This window comes from Cervus canadensis, chromosome 2 (assembly GCF_019320065.1).
Source record: "Cervus canadensis isolate Bull #8, Minnesota chromosome 2, ASM1932006v1, whole genome shotgun sequence".
Classification (NCBI taxonomy): domain Eukaryota; kingdom Metazoa; phylum Chordata; class Mammalia; order Artiodactyla; family Cervidae; genus Cervus; species Cervus canadensis.
The window spans coordinates 88358576-88376629 of record NC_057387.1 but is presented as its reverse complement, the minus strand read 5'-3'; the positions used below and the strand labels follow the sequence as shown (position 1 = coordinate 88376629).

General features: G+C 38.1%; 1 pseudogene; it reads left to right on the top strand.

Annotated features, from left to right (window-relative positions):
- The window catches only part of LOC122429126, an 89793-nt pseudogene that overhangs the window by 57125 nt on the left and 14614 nt on the right, over positions 1 to 18054 (top strand).

Sequence of the window (18054 nt, the reverse complement as noted above, 5' to 3'; positions counted from 1 at the left end):
ACTTAATCTTAGGTACTCATTGCTAACTTTGTAACTAAACAAGGGCTCCTGTGCCCATGACTTGGCCCAGAAAGCCAAACTCTGATAGTGAGTATTTGCAACAATGTGCTTGCTCAGTTACTCAGTCATGTCTGACTCCTTGCCACTCTTTGGACTGTAGCCTGCCAGGCTCCTCTGTCCTTGGGATTTTCAGGTAAGAATACTGGAGTGGGTTGCCATTTCCTCCTCCAGGGGATCTTTCCCACCCAGGGATCGAACCTACATCTCTTGCACCCCTCACATTGCAGGTGGATTCTTTACCAGCTGAGCTATCAGAGAAGCCTGTTTGCAATACAGTGAAGGTTTATTTGCAGAGCATCAAAATCTTTCAAGCTAGAACCGTCCGTGAACCAAGGAATTCCAGACGTACAAGCTGAATTTAGAAAAGGCAGAGGAACAGAGATCAAATTGCAAACATCTGTTGGATCATAGAAAAAACAAGGGAGTTTAAAAAAAATCTACTGCTTCATTGACTACATGAAAACATTTGACTGTGTGTATCACAACAAACTGTGGAAAATTCTTATAAAGATGGGAATATCAGATCACCTGCCTCCCAAGAAACCTGTATACAGGCGAAGAAGCAACAGTTTGAACTGGACATGGAACAACAGACTGGTTCCAGATAGGGAAAGAAGTACGTCAAGGCTGTATATAGTTACCCTGATTATTTAACTTATATGCAGTTATAGACTATATATTGTCCCCCTGATTATTCAACATCATGCAAAATGCTGGGCTGGCTGACTCACAAGCTGGAATCAAGATTGTTGGGAGAAATATCAACAGCCTCAGATATGCAGATGACACCACTCTAATGTCAGAAAGCAAAGAGGAACTAAAGAGCCTCTTGATGAAAGTGAAAGAAGAGAGTGAAAAAGCTGGCTTAAAACTCAACATTCAAAAAACTAAGATCATGGCATCCAGTCCCATCACTTCATGGGTAAGATGTGGGGAAAAATGGAAACGGTGACAGATTTTATTTTCTTGGACTTCAAATAGATGGGAAAAAACTGGAAACAGTGGCAGATTTTATTTTCTTGGGCTCCAAAATCCCTCTGGACTGTGACTGCAGCCAGGAAATTAAAAGTCACTTGCTCCTTGGAAGAAAAGCTATAACAAACCTAGACAGTGTATTAAAAAGCGGAGACATTACTTTGCCAAAAAGGTCTATATAGTCAGAACTATGGGTTTTCTAGTAGTCATGTACAGATCTGAGAGTTGGACCATGAAGAAGGCTGAGCACTGAAGAATTGATGCTTTCAAATTGTGGTGCTGGGGAAGACTCTTGAGAGGAGATCAAACCAGTCAAACCTAAAGGAAATCATCCCTGAATATTCATTGGAAGGAGTGATGCTGAAGCTGAAGCTCCGATATTTTGGCCACCTGATGCAAAGAGCTGACTCATTGGAAAAGACCCTGATGCTGGGAAGGATTGAGGACAGGAGGAGAAGGGGCTGACAAAGGATGAGATGGTTGGATGGCATCACTGACTCAATGGACATGAGTTTGAGCAAACTCCAGGAGATAGTGAAGGATAAGGAGACCTGGCATGTTGCAGCTCATGGGTTCGCAGAGTCGGACACGACTTAGAGGCTGAACAACAAGAAAGGGAGTGGGAGACAAATCTCTGATCCATCTTGGTCTTTGAGTTAGGGATGTCTTAAAGGGGAAGAACAGAGAAACTGGAAATGATTATTGTCTTGTGACATTTTCTAATCATGGTTTTGAGAGTAAGAATGTGTCTGGTTTATGATTCTCTGGGCAGGCGGTCCATGGCTTGGGGGTCTGTGAGCTCATCTTGCCTGGTAAAACAGCCTGAGTTTGTATGTTAATGATGGTATCTACAGTAGCAATTTTAGTGCAGTAAAGATGTTATCAACAATAGCAATCTTAGTCATCTGACTTTAATTAGTGTTCAGTTAGCATAGAACTGAGGGGACAAGAAAGGGATTGAGGTCAGAGGAGACAAGTAAAGGAATAAAGTATTAGATAGAGAGATTAATCATAAACTCAGTAAGGGAATGCTGTTTTAGGGGGTCTTGATTTCAATATTACTAAGTTCTCTCCAACTCTAAAAATGTCTGATTTTATTATCCAGAGGACAAAATGCTATTTTTGTGAATCTAGTGCTATTGTTGCAGATAGCTGCAAATAGGTCTGGAAAACAATTCATTCTTTATAGGAACTTTTTGACGAGAATAATAGGAAAATTCCCCATAGGAGCTGAATTTTTTAGGGAAAGTCAACCCCAAATCCTAGATTATATTCTTTTGATATGTTAAAAATGGTAAAATTAAACTATTTTTATGCCATTTTGCCTCAGCCAGAGAACTGTATATGCAGTGTTTTCTCTTTCAATATTGCCAAAACAGGTTGGATAAATTTAAAGAGTACAGGGAATTCCCAGAAATAGTATGGACCTAACAGAAGCAGAAGATATTAATAAGAGGTGGCAAGAATACACAGAAGAACTATACAAAAAGATCTTAATGACTTAGATTACCATGATGGTGTGATCACTCATCTAGAGCCAGACATTTTGGAGTGAGAAGTCAAGTGGGCCTTAGAAAGCATCATTATAAACAAAGCTAGTGGAGGTGATGAAATTCTAGCTGAGTTATTTCAAATCCTAAAAGATGCTTCTGCTAAAGTGCTGCACTCTATATGCCAGCAAATTTGGAAAACTCAGCAGTGGCCACAGGACTGGAAAAGGCCAGTTTTCACTTCAATCCCAAAGAAAGGCAATGCCAAAGATTGTTCAAACTACCACACAATTGCACTCATCTCACATGATAGCAAAATAATGCTCAAAATTCTCCAAGCTAGGCTTCAACAGTACATGAAGCAAGAACTTCCAGATGTTCAAACTGGATTTAGAAAAGGCAAAGGAACCAGAGATCAAATTGCAAACATCCATTGGATCATAGAAAAAGAAGAGAATTCCAGAAAAACATCTACTTCTGCTTCATTGAAGATGCTAAAGCCTTTGTGTGGATCACAACAAACTGTGGAAAATTCTTAAAGAGATGGGAATACCAGGTCACCTTACCTGCATCCTGAGAAATGTGTATGCAGGTCAAGAAGCAACAGTTAGAACCAGATGTGGAACAACAGACTGGTTCCAAACCAGGAAAAGAGTATGTCAAGGCTGTATCTTGTCACCCTGCTTATTTAACTTATATGCAGAGTACCTCATGCAAAATGACTGGCTAGATGAAGCACAAGCTGGAATCAAGATTGCCGGGAGAAATATCAATAACCTCAGATACACAGATGGCACCACCCTTATGGCAGAAAGATAAGAGGAACTAAAAAGCCTCTTGATGAGAGTGAAAGAGGGGAGTGCAAATGCTGGCATAAAACTCAACATTCAGAAAACTAAGATCATGGCATCTGGTCCCATCATTTCATGGCAAATAGATGGGGAAACAATGGAAACAGTGACAGACTTCATTTTTTGGGCTCCAAAATCACTGCAGATAGTGATTGCAGCCATGAAATTAAAAGATGCTTGCTCCTTGGAAGAAAAGTTATGACCAACCTAGACAGCATTTCAAAAAGCAGAGAAATTACTTTGCTGACAAAGGTCTGTATAGGCAAAGTGATGGTTTTTCCATTAGTCATGTGTTGATGTGAGAGTTGGACCATAAAGAAGGCTGAACACTGAAGAACTGATGCTTTTGAACTGTGGTATTGGAGAAGACTCTTGAGAGTCCCTTGGACTGCAAGGAGATCAAACCAGTCAATCATAAAGAAAATCAATCTTGAATATTCTTTGGAAGGACTAATGCTGAAGCTGAAGCTCCAATATTTTGGCCACCTGATGTGAAGAACTGACTCATTTGAAAAAACCTGATGCTGGGAAAGATTAAAAGCAGGAGAGAAGAGGCTGACAGAGGATGAGATGGTTGGATGGCCTCACCTGCTCAGTGGACATGAGTTTGAGCAAGCTCTGGGAAATGGGCAAGGACAAGGAAGCCTGGTGTGCTGCAGCCCATGGGATCGCAAAGAGTCGGACATGTCTGAGCAACCGAATAACAACAACAACACATGGAATTTCTTAAGCCTGACTATTGTCTAAATAAAGAGATTACTCAGGGAGAAAAATTAGCTAGCTGCACAAATCTTCCAGGGTTTTAAGAGAAGTTATTAGGCAATCATAGTCTTGAGCGAATAAACTGGGTTAGTTAAAAGTCACAACTGAATGTTAGCCCTTGTCTTGCCTGAGAAAGCTGGTATGGGCAGTTTCTAAACCAAGGGAATCTGACTGTTCTGTGTTCGATTTGTTAGGTCTGGCTCAGTGTGCTGAACTCTGCTGGCAGCTGAGAGGGGAAGCCGGAAAAAGGCAAGTTCCCGGTGCAAAGGTGCTCTGCAGCATAATACAGGCATTGGAGGAGCTGCCGTTGTCACGCTGTACAAGATGGGCTTTGCTGAAGCTGCCAGGTAAGTGGCATTCTAGTTTTGTCTGGCAATGAACCCTTCTGATTTTTCACAAGCAATGACGTTGTACATGTTAAAAAAAAAGAAAAAGTCCTGCTTTTGTTGTCTTAGTACCCAAAGAACAAGTATCTCATTACCCTTGCTTTAATAGCATGGCTTCAAAACTTTAAAGATGGCAATTAACTTACAAACTTAACCAGCCTTAGGAAAATTTTATTCAAAAAGGAGGCAGCATAGTCAAGAGAGAATGTTGAACCAGAAGCCAGAGCTGGCTGGACACTTATCTCAGCCTTGCCAACCTGAGTAATTTTAATTTAGGCAAGTCATTTTTGGTTTCCTTTCCCACAACTTATTTTCTCCCCGTAGTGTCCCAGGCTTCTGAGGTTGTTTGGACAAAGTCCTCAAATATGCTGATTGTATCTCTGCAGATTTATGTTTATGAATCCATCTAAGCCCTCACTGCTGCTAGACTCCTTTTTATTCACCTCTTGCTGATTTACTTCCTGCCCTTGTCAAATGCCTGTGTTCCTCAAATATCCAAACACTTTTTTCCCAAGCCTTTTCAGGATCCCTCAACTTCCCTACTCTTCTCTCAGAGAAGTGCTCATCCTTTTACAGAAGGAAAAAGCCCCCTTTCCTTTCCAAGGCACAGCTTTTCTTTGCTTCCTTTTGTTTCCAATCATTTTCTGTAACTTTGTTCCAAATAATAACTAAACCCTCCTTCTTTTGACTCTTTTCCTTGCTGCCTTTCTATTGACTCCTTTCCCTCTGTCAGCAAGCAGTTCAGATCTTCAAATCTTCTGTGTTCTAAAGCTCTGTTTTTCTCCCTACCTTAATTACCTTTTTTTTTTTTTTCATGATGAGCCTTTATATTGAGGCACTTTTGTTTCTACTCTGAAATGTCTTTAGTTTCTTATCCCACCATTGAGATCAGGCAAGGCCATCAATGGTCTGATTATGATATGTTCTTGTTTTTATTTTCCATCTTCATTCTCTTTAACCTTGTGGTAACTTTCAACACTAATTGGGAAATTCCTTAGCCAAGGCTCTAAGTTCTGCCCAAGTCCAGAGACATAGTGCTAGCAGCCTTTTATAATTTATAAGCTTCTAGATTCCAGTCAAAATAAGCATTCCTTTCAGTCTGTTTGATCTTACCATCGGGTTTTTCTAACAGTGTACACAAAAACAGCAGTTTTGAAATATCAGAAAAACCCCAATTTGGCCATTTTAGATTGATATTTCCTTTAGTATAGTTTTCCTAATTAAGTACTTGCAAGCATGAGCTCCATGCATATTGTACATGAATCTGGCTGGGGTGTTAGTGGGAAGTTTAGCTAGCACAAAACCTGATAGCACTCTGTCTCTGACTCTGTCTCCCCCTCCGCTCTGCCAGTATCCTCTTCTATCAAAATTGCCTGGCCAAGATGCTATCTCTTTTTCTCTTCCAACTCTTCTGCTCCCTGCTGCTCTCTCCTTCCAGGTAAAGAAAATAAAAAATGAATCAGAAGTGTTTGTGATTCCCTTTAAGGAGAAACCTATTACAGAGAGAGGTGAATTGTCCTTGGTACTTACATACACACCCTGGACCCAAGTAGAATATAGAGCCTTGGCTAAGGAATTTCCCAATTCAAGTCAGGATCCATTGGGATTTGCTAAGAAGTTTGAGTTAAATATCCAGACCTATGAGCCAAGGTTTTCAGATCTATATCAATTAATACAGCTCTTAGTTTCTAAGGCAAAGCAAGGAGTGGATAAAGAAAGCAGAATGGGAACACCCCCTTAATGGATTTTGAATCAAAGGCTCACAATGAATGCAAGGAATTAGCTCAGAAATTACTCGAACTTATTCCAGAACTTTCCCCCAAACCCACTGATCAGACAAAGACTCAACAGTGCAAGCAAAGATCGGATGAATTAATTCTGGACTATTATGAAAAGTTTGAAAAAAATATAAGCAGTATTCTGGCTTGATACCTGAATAATTCTCTAATCAACAAAATGATCTTCTGCTTGACTCCACCTTTTTAGAAGGCTTTGATAAGGATTTAGCTAGTCTAGTCAAAAGACACAATCTAGATTGGTCCGTGTTACAACACACACCTTTGTTACTGGCTAACCAAATTTTCAAGACCATAAAAAAGAAATAAAAGGGGGCATCTATGAAAATGGAAGCCCTTCTATGAAAATTAAGAGTGTTCAATTGTGCCAATTAAATACACAATGCCAGTTGAAGGTTAACTGATCTCCGTTTAATTCCCAACCCCTAAAGAAAGCTAGTTTGAAGGAAAAAAATAATCTCTTCAGAATTCTGGCCCTGAGGGAACAAGTCCTAATAGGAAAACTTGATTTTCTCTCCCTGTGTCTTTAGACCAGAGCTCTCAGAATCTGATTGAAGGGGAAAAAAAGGACAGAAAAAAAATTCTTTTTTAAATTTAGCTTATTCCTTTTGCTACTTGTAGCTAGTGAGTTTTATATTGTGTATATTTATATTGTGATATCTGATTCATAACTAAGTTTAGAAAATGAAGCTAGCTATGAGATCTCTTGTTATGTCTGTCTATATGTTCATGTGTACATTATCTTTGCTTTTACCTTTGGATGACATTATCAAATTCATTGTCAATGAGTTCTACTTAATTGGAGTCAAGGAAATTAAGTCCTTAGATAAATTCTGAAAAGTATAGGAGATAATTGGCCAGAATTAATTTCAGGTTCACATGAACTGGGAAATAGTATTGTTAATAAATGAATATCTGGTATTAATGTTTAAGTTTGTTGATCTAATTAATATAGACATGACTTTAGAATCATCAACATTAAGTATAATCCTTTGATTGTGCCTAGGTTTGATAAAAGTTAAATAGAATCTTCTTGTATTCATAGCAAATTTGTCAGCAAAGGAAGTAACTTGATGTAAAGAAACTTTTAAGGAAAGAAAATGTAAATGAGACAAGAGCTTTTAGATAAACTCTATTAAAAATAATTATGCTTTTAGAATGTCTATCTAAAATAGTCTCTCCAGATTCTGGTAACTTGCAATTCTAGGTGCTAAATTAAGTGATTGAAATTTATTGAATAGCTAGGTCATTCCCACATAAAATAAGGTACTGAAACATTAATTTCTGAACATTGGCTTCCTTTTACAGAGAAACTAAAGGCATTTAGGACTATTATTAATGAAAATTCTTGGTGTTATGCTCTTTATAAGAAAGCAAATGTTTTTAGAAATTATTACTGGTATTTATTTATGTTCACCAACCTAAATAATACTAATGTAAAGGACAATTCATAGTTGCTTACACCTTCAGTTTCATAAGAAATCAAGATTTTAAGAGCTGAGACCTCTAATTTAAACATGTAATTAAAGCTGACAAAAATAATAAAGGGAACATTTTAGTATACAGTAGGAAAGTAGAATGTTTTCTGTAAAGAAGGTATGAGGAATGGAATTGCATTTTGTTAGGGGAAAAGGAGGTAACCTACCCTGGTGGCTCAGTGGGTGAAGAGTCTGCCTGCATTGCAGGAGACACAGGAGATGGGGGTTTGATCCCTTGGTTGGGAAGACTCTCCTAGAGGAGGAAATGGCAACCCACTCCAGTATTCTTGCCTGAAAAATCCCATAGACAGAGTAGCCTGGCAGGGTACAATCCAAAAGGATCACAAAGAGTCAGACAGAACTGAGCGACTAAGCACATCTAAGCACACGTGCACTGTAGCATAAGGGAAAAGGAGGTAGGTCTGACTTCGAGCTGGCTATCTCTGGATGGATGGAGAAAGTGATACAGTGATACACTGATGGATGCAGAAAGTGATAAAGGTAGACCCTGGAAGGTAGACTTGTGGAAGGTAGACCCTGAGAAAAGTTTTGTGTGTGATCAGGATTGACTAAGTTTAAAATAAATTTAATTGAGTAAATGAATTTTAAAAGTAAATTGGTGAAAAACTTAAATCCAGCATTTTCTCTCTGCTAAGAAAACAAGTTTTCTTAAGATGTCAAACTGCCTTTGATAACAGATTTTAAGTTTCCCTACCTTTTAAATGATCTGTTCTGTATTTGCCTTTGAAATATTTTACTGTTACTTTGATTAAGTGAGTAGCTATTGTTTCACAGTGACCTGTGATCCTGTCTGTCTGAGTGTTCTAAACTCTCTTGATATTTATTGACAAAACTTCCTGTATAAAATTCTAATGAAGTCCTCTTGATGTCTAGTCAACTTTAGGATGCTTCAGAATCTCCCTGAAATATCCTAAAGAGAGATAATTCAACTAATTAGGTTCATTTGATATATTCAATTACATGGGAAGTATTATCAAATGAGTAATAAATCTTCTTAGGTTATTTTGTATGGTGGATATTACTAATATAGATATTCTATAAATTTTATGAAATTCCTAAAGCTTAAAAAAAGAAGAAATTCCTAAAGCTTGAAACCTAGTAAAATGTTGTCAGTCATAAATCTAGTCGTTATCTTAAAGTGTTATATGTCACAGCATATAACAGTTTGTCAACTGCATCATAATCAGATTTTAAACATGCCTTCTTAAGTCTTTTATCATTATAGACAATTATGGTTTTATTCTAATACCTTTGCAAAAACACTCCCTTTATAACAAGATGTATAGAATGGACTTCTGGGTAATTAGAGTGCTCTGACTTTCAGACCTTAATGCTGAACTGGGTAAGAAATGAAAGAATTCTAATGGAAAACCTGATGACTTCATAAAATTTTTAGCAAAAAGGATTAGCTACATAGGACTTAGTGAACTGGTGAATATGGTTATAATTTTTATGGTTTGTATCTGAAAAATTACTGGCTTGAATATTTATTTTCCAGGTAAAAGGAAAACCTTCCCCTCAAAATAATTATGACTTATTGCAATTTGGTAAATTATATCTTTGTAAGCAGAATTTAAACATTATCTTTTCTCTCTATCTGCTCCCTCCAGAGACTGGAAACTCTTGGGTTCCCAGCAGCCTCATCAGATAAATTAGAAAGGCTACCTCACTAGCAGGTATGGAAACCTCCAGGTATTTTGGGAACCATGGAAAGGAAGGAATTCACCTAGATCTGTTGGACAAATCTGTGACAAGCCCTTGTCGTGACTTTCCTAGCCCTGAGAAGCTTTTTTAAAAATTCAGTCTGGGACTCCTTATAAAAATTTCAGCAAAGCACCTCTTTGAGGAAAACTTGGTTGCCACTGCAGCAGAGCCCATGCCACCCACCCCTGTTCCTGCCTCACCGCTGTTCACTCTCCCCGAAGACCAAGTCAGTCAGGAAGCCATTCTGCAGCCATGGCCTTTAAAGCACCAGCAAGACTCTCATGGAGCCAGAGGTGGCGATTCACCAGATTAGGATCCCCTTCACCAGCCACAGTGTGAGGTCTCTGGAGAAGCTAGCTGCTGATCAGCGGTGCAAAGGAAAAGAATCTCAAAGTGAAAGGACCTGTTCGGATGCCTACCAAGACTCTGAGAATAACTATAAGGAAAACTCCTTGTGGTGAAGGTTCTAAGACTTGGAATTGATTCCAGATGAAGATACATAAGTGACTCACTGACCTGCACAGTCCTTCTGAGATTGTCGAGCAGATCACTTCCATCAGTATTAAGCCAGGAGTCAGGTAGCTGTCACCATTGCCAATGCCTAAATCAGCCTTTTTAATAAGTTGATAATTAGTTGGGTTTTTTTAAAAAAAAAAAGCTTCAGTAAAGCAAAAAATAGTCCATTTGATCAATTAGAGTTATACAAATCATAAATCAGGTCAAGTTTATTGAGATCAGACTTATTTTGCAAACAAATTAGTCTTGATTTGGTTATATCTGGTAGAAATGAAGGTAATTTTAGAGAGAAAAAGATTGTTTCAATGAATGTTAAATCCCAGTTTAATTAATGGAGGTCTATATTTACTAAGACTTGCTTCCTGGATAGTTCCTTGTTATTATGTTATATTAACATAAAAATTAATTGAATTATTAAAAGGATACTCTAAATTTTTTCTGAGCTTATCTCAGTAATTTATCTTTGAATGAAGGTCAGATGCCCCACGACCTATGAGCAGGGGGTTGTGCATACTGGAAAAGAGAATTTAAAGGACTATCTCCAACCTAGATGGAAGGACACTTATCAGGTCCTCTTAACTAGCTCATGCACAGTGAGACTGAAAGGAATTAACTTTTGGATTAATTCCCACTTACAAAGACCCTTACAGTGGACTAGCCTATAGAGAAGATGGCCAACCTCAATATTACCTTAAAACAATAATCAAATGAAGAGAAACTACACTCACACTAGGATGAGAAGAAGACATCAGAAGTAGACAGCTAGCCCAAGATCCTGGACCTGACTCATATGATCATTTATAATGTTTTCTTGACTTCTTGGTACTTTGTATATGAATCAAATGTTTTCCTATCATGAGCATGATCATATGCTAATTTTAAAAATCAATCCAGTTGTCGAGTTTGCTGCTAGCTGGCTATGTTAGTACTTTTGTGTTACTGTGGTGGATTTCTCTCCTCCAAGGCTCTGATTAAATAGCCCTTAGGAAATTATTTTAGAAGAAAGAAAGTTCAGTCCTATTCAAGCTACTCTTGATATTACTAGATGGGATCCCCTCACCTAGCCAATTGATAATACTTGCTCTGACTCTGGCCATAAAAATGAATTTTCTGGACTTCTCTGATGTTCCATTGGTTAAGACTCCACACTTCCAATGCTGGGGTCATGAGTTCTATCCCTGATTAGGGAACTAAGATCCTACAGATGAGCACAGGCAAAAAAGAAATAAAAAAAATTTTTTCCCTCTAAAGTTACTCAAGCTTAATCAGGGTAACAAGCAAAAGTTCAGCCAAGGAATAAAACCTGCCACAATTATGGAATGGATTTATGAGGTTAACACCAGGCTATGGTCATTTAAGTTTTAAGGTCCCTATTTTCTTGGGATCAGTTAAATTATACTAAGGATAACCAGCCTAATAACACTAGGAAGTTGGGCTGGGAGCGTTATGGACAGTGCCAATATATCATTTCCCTGAAAGATAAGGCTTGGAACAGAGCAGAATAAGTCAGATGACCTGGAGATACCCTGGACTACACCTAATGAAAGTTCTTGGCTTATGACTTTATTAATACTGCTATGTGTGTTGTGTGTGAGTCACTCAGTCCTATCTTACTCTTTGTGACCCCGTGGACTGTAGCCTGCCAGGCTCCTCTGTCCATGGAATTCTCTAGGCAAGAATACTGGAGTGGGTTGCCATTCCCTTCTCCAGGGGATCTTCCTGACCTAGGGGTTGAACCTGGGTCTCCTGCATTGCAGGCAGATTCTTTACTGTCTGAACCACCAGCCCAAAAGTACTGTTATCTGTGTTATGCTATGTTATTTGGATTTGCCTGTTTTACAAGATTATTGTTTTTTGCATTACCAGATGTGTGACTGAGCCTCTGACAAAATATATAGTTCTATATGTGGCCAATGATTGTAATGGTATAACTCTAGATGTGGGTAGATACAATAAGAGGGTTTTTTGTTTTTTTTCCTGGATCATAGTAGACTAGTAAGACAGGTGGTCTGGAGACCTTTGACTATTGTTAAATAAGATCTAGTCCAATAGTGGCACATTGAGTGGACTAATAGCAAAATCTTCACCAGACCTAGGAATGAGCCTTTCTAGCACCATGGGATGAAATGGTCATGAAATGCCTCCCGAAACATGGTCAAATTTATAACCATGAGAGCCCTGTAACCTACAAATTGGCATTTGTCATGGGCACTTGCCATCTACCTCTACAAGGATTAAATCATGTGCTGCTACAGCAGCTGATTTTCAACACCCACTGAAAGGAATTCAGGGTGGAGAGCAGAGATGAAGCATTCTGTGCCCTGGGAAAAATTGGCAGAACAGATCTTCAGATATTTAGGTATTTTTAGAAGTCATTATGAGCCCGGTTCTTGCATCACCTCATATCTAGAAAAGCACAAAAATTCTTAATGGTGATGACTGCTCCTTCATGAGTAGCAGAAACCTGCAAAAAGTAAGTGTTTGATTGCATGTACTTCCCCTTCACCAAAATCACATATATACTGACCTTCCCCGCTTTGGAGCAGTTTCTCAAAGCTATCTGAAATGCTGTCTCTCAGGCTATAGTCCTCATTTTGCTGCAAATAAAACTTAATTACAGCTTTCACATTGTGCATTTTTAAGTTGGCAAATCTTTGAGATCTAAGACTTTGATTCTCCCCTTGTGCTTTTTTTTTTTTAACATTGTTATTTTATTTTATTTCATATAAATTTATTTATTTTAATTGGAGGCTAATTACTTTACAATATTGTAGTGTTTTTTTTCTCCCCTTGTGTTTGAAGATCTCCCTCATACTGAGTAAATGTTTATTGAGTTGAATCAAATAAAAAGATGTTGAATTTTGTTTCCGCTTTAATCTGATTCATTTGTTCTGTATCATCTTCTGGAATTCCATCTAGTTCATATTTGGAGTTGAAAACCCTCAATAAAAGCCAAACTATAAAGAGCTACCAGAGTCAGCACATTATTATAGCCATCTAATTTGCTCAGAATAGAAAATTATGCATTTAGGGCAATAAATTCTGTTATAAACATGGAATTCTCATAGTTCTTTTACTTTCAGGAGACTAAATAATTGGGAGATAGAATTGTTCACAAAACTCCAGTTGATACTTCTGAGAAGGCAGAGGATGAAAAAATCCAGATGATATATTAATGACTGAAAGAAATTGGCTTGAAGTACCGAAGATAGTTTTGATAGTTTTAGTGATAGAACATAACCCACTTCAAAGGCCAAAGTTGGGAAAATAATTCTAACTCTGATGGTGCAAATGAAATTTTCAAGTGAAGGTTTAAGTACTCATTGTACATCATCTGATTTGTTTCTTGTTTGGCTAACTTTGATGGAGTAGCTGCTTCATACCTAGGCCCCTAAGTATGGTCCTCTGAGTATATATGGAAAGGCAGACATACTTTTTTCAAAATGCTACAGAAGCCCAGAGGAAGAAATTAGTTTGAAGAACCTAACTTTGAACTGGGATGACTAGGACGGTCTAGCAGAAGGGTAGAGGAAGGGCATCCCAGGCCTGTACATAGGTTTGGAGATTTGAAAATGCAAGATTTGGTGAATGGTGGTCCTTGTGGGTAGAGGGTAGATTATTTTGTTGTGCCTGGGTGGAGGGGCAGAGTCAGTACACAGGTGACAGTAGATTGGATCAAAGTTTAGGAATACTTCCAATGCTGTGCTCAGGAGTTTGAAATTTATCCTGCAGAATATGAGTTTTAGCAAAAGCTTATGTGATTATATTGCACTTTAGGTAGATCATCCTGGTATTACTTTGAGTTGAGTGATGGAGGGACCAGAGGCGAGGAATCCTTAGGAAATAGTTGTAGTAGTGTGGGTAAGAGATGTTTAGTCTTTAACAGGGACCATGAAAATGAATAGGAGAGGTCATATTTAAGAACTGTGACCAAATTAATTTACAGTTTTAATTAATTGTGCATTTAATTTACAGTTAAACTTTTCTTTCCTTTAGACCACTTCTGAATATGAGCATTAACTTTGTATTATAACATCATATTCATTTTATGCAAGACATAGGCTGAGAACAGATGTGCCGCCTTCTTGTCTCACAAGCATCACATGCTGACTGTACCTGAGATGGAACTTTGATTTTACTTCACTCCCACTGCATTCTTCTTTTTGGCACTACCATCCCCTGAGTTATTCAGGCCAAACTCCTACATCATCCTTGATCTTTCCCCTCCCCCTTAGATCTCCCTCATTCCCAGCAGCAAGGCATATGGATCCTATGTCCAAAATATATTTTGAATCCACTTCCTTCTCTCCATCTCCACTGGCAGACTGCCTCCACTGTAGTCCAGACCACCACCACTTCCTATCTGGACCATTTCAACAGCCTCATAACTCTCTCCCCACCTAAGTTCTTGCATCCCAGCCTGGCCACTGCACACTGTTGTAAGAATAATCACAAATCAAACTTTCACTTTGCTGTTTAATCATTTTAGCGGGTTCCCGAATTCCCTAGTTTGGCCTGCATGGTCTTGTCCCTGCCCAGTTCTCCAATTTCATTTCATGCTATTCTCCCCCCATTAACTGTACTCTAGTAACTGGTCCTGTTTTACTTTCTTTTAACATAACAAACTGTTTTCTCCCTTATGATCTTTGCAGTTTCCTCTTTGAATGGCTAGCTCTTTTTCTTCCATTAATTGGGTCTTAGCTTAAATTCACTTGCTCAGAGACATCATTTCTTGAGTGCTTTACCTAGAGTAGGTTTCTCTTTTTGTTTGTTTTCTAATACTTGCAATTATTTTTGTGTGTTTACTTCTTTTTCTCCTGGAAAAATAAAAACTCAGTGAGGACTGGGACTGGGTCTCACTTGTTCACCGTTAGACTCCCAGTACCTCGAACAAGGCTTGGCATGTGGCAAGCAGTCATTAAACATGCATGAAATGATAGAAGGGAAGGGAAAGGAAGGGAGAAATGGATAGGATGTGTGGGGAGAGAGAAAGAGAAAAGGAAGGAGAGGGGGTAGGGAAAGAAGGAAAGAAAGGTTTTGCTTACTGAGCAGCCGCTAGGCTCTTGACTCCATCAAAAGTATATCCATCTGGTGTTTGTTGTTCCAATCCTAGGCCAACCACTACCAGCATGCTTGTATTATTTCAGAGGAATTACAAATCCTAAGGTGCCTTCATCTTTCACAAAACTTTGAGTCATCTAACACGTGATCCTCTGCAGCTTGTGATAGTCATGATTGTCATTTTTTACCATGGGCTCCGGGAGCTTGTGATGGACAGGGAGGCCTGGCATGCTGCAATTCATGGGGTCGTCAAAGAGTCGGACACGACTGAGCGACTGAACTGAACTGAACTGAGGGTCTCTGCTAGGTACCTTCTCCAGGGCATCTTCCCAATCCAGGGATCGAGCACAGGTCTCCCGCATTGCAGGTGGATTTTTTACCAGCTGAGCAACAAGGGAAGCCCATCTGACTGACTAGGCTATCTAAAATAAACCACCCAACACACACAAATATGCTTTCTTTATATTCCCTTAACCTGCTTTATTTTCTTCATAGTAACTATATTCTTCATTTTTTTTGCATATTCATTGTCTCCCCCACTGGCACAGAGGCTTCATGAGGGTAAGTTTGTTGGTTTTTCATATTTTTTAAGACAATACCTACTGCCTAGTGAGCACCCAGTATTTGTTGAAAAAATAGGAAGAAAATCTTGTGGGTTTTTTTTTTTTTTTAAGCTTTTTTTTGACAATACCAGTTTCCTTTAGGTAAGAGTTACAGCATCTCTCTTAGGGTTTTTGAAAATTACTACATTTATACAACATTTACTGTATAAATGTTAAAAAAAACCTAGTACCTGTGTGACTCCTTGGATCGAAATCGATTATTTTCCACAGTTCTTTTAAAACTCATCAAATTAAGGCTGCTCCAAACAGCTCTGCAGCTGATTAATTTAAGGTAGATCTTGTCTTTATGGAGATTGAGAAGAAGCTTGAAGATATAAGTATGATTTATGTAAAATACTACCAGGAGAGCCCTGGGCTAGAGGAAGCAGATATAGATTTCAGGTGTTGCCATGAAGTGATACAAATTGAAAATTTATATCATATTATCAGAAGATGGAAGTTCAATTTATGTAAAATACTACCAGGAGGACCCTGAGCTAGAAGAAGCAGATATAGATTTTGGGTATTTCCATGAAGTGGTATAAGTTGAAAATTTGTATCATATTGTCAAATATTCAGTGTATTTTACATTTTTCAGTGTCTGTTATAGCTTTCTTGTAATTCTGGTAAGAGTGTATTTCAGAAATTTATAAATCTTCAGGATTCAGTTATGTAAAGTGATTCTAATTTATTTTGGTGTGATTTCTTTCTGAATAAAAAGATCTTACCTAGAGCCATTCAAAAGAATAATACTTAAAGGAGCCTTAAAAGTGCTTAATGGGTCTTCCCATGTGACTCAGTGGTAAAGAATCCACCTGCCAATGGCAAAGAATCCACCTGCCAAACAGGAGATGCAAGTTTGATCCCTGGGTTGGGAAGACCCCCTGGAGGAGGAAATGGCAACCCAATGCAATATTCTTAGCTGGATAATCCCATGAACGGAGGAGCCTGGTGGGCTACAGTCCACAGGGTCACAAAGAGTCAGGCAGGACTGAGCACACATGTACGCAAAGGTACCTAATATCGAAAGTCCTTTTAAAAATAAATTTTTTGTGCTCAAGTCTCAAAGTTTTAAAATCTGTTTTTCTTGTTTTAAAAAAGAACTGATTAAAAGAATCATACAGAAACATACAAAGAAGAAAAATTTTAAATCTCCTGAAATGACTCACTAAAGTGTTAACAGTGGTTGATATTCTTTCAGACAGCTCTCTGTGTATATGAACATACAATTTCACAAAAGTAGGATCATACAATACATGTTGAGTTTTTAAATTTATATTACATATGTGGACCTGTGTTTATGTACAATAATCAGTTCTTGGTAGATAATAATCATACTAGAGCAATCTAATAGTAACTCTTCCTCCAAAAAGAGAGTTGTTCTCTTGGCAAAATTAGACACTACTTCATAGTTTCAAACTTAAAGGCATCTTGGAATTTCATAATTGATTTTAATTTTGTGACCAACAAGGTACAGTTACAGCAAGAGTCATGTAATTCCAATTACCCATCTATGAAGCTGACTAGTGGGCTGAAATAAAGAATATGATTCAAAACATTTAAGGTGTACATTTCACTTATGTTAGGGGAGCAGTGTGAAGACAACCATTGTGCATGTCTCGAAACTCCCTTATTGTAGCACAAAGGATTTCTTAACATCTTAAGGTGATTGTGCTGTGGGTGTGATTGTACTGGAGAGCTAATGTGACTGACGTGTCTTGACAAAGTCCCCTGCATTTCTAGAATTTTCATAATGATCACCAGTCTTCCTCAGGTAGAGAGGGCCAGGGCTGATTGTTCCTAGCAGGCAGGCACTGGCCCAGCAGCTTGCAAACCTATCCTGCCACCATCTTGCAAGGATATAATTGCATTGATCTACCTGTTGTTTTACAACCAGCTTTTATTTCTTGATAGTATATTCCTTGCCCATAAATATAAAACCTTACCATTAGTTTTAATGACCCCATAGTACACATTTGAATATAGATATCATAATCTGTTTAACTAGCCTCCTCTGATGAACATCAGGTTGTATTTAAATCTTGCAAAAAATAAAGGTATAATAAATTTCCTTTTGCACTTATCTTTAAGTATTTAATGCCCTTATCAGCTTAGCACAAATAATTAGAAGGGGGGATTGTTGGGTTGTCAGATATGTATGTCTAGCTTTTTGATACAAATTGCCAGTATATCCACACACAAAAAAAGGAGTACTAATTTACAAACTCAATGACAATTCATGAGATAAGTTTTTTTCTATCCCCAGTGCTTTGTTGGCTGTTGTTGTTGTTTTTTTTAATATTTCTCAATAGTAGGAAATTATATCTCCTTATTGTTCTTTAAATTTATTTT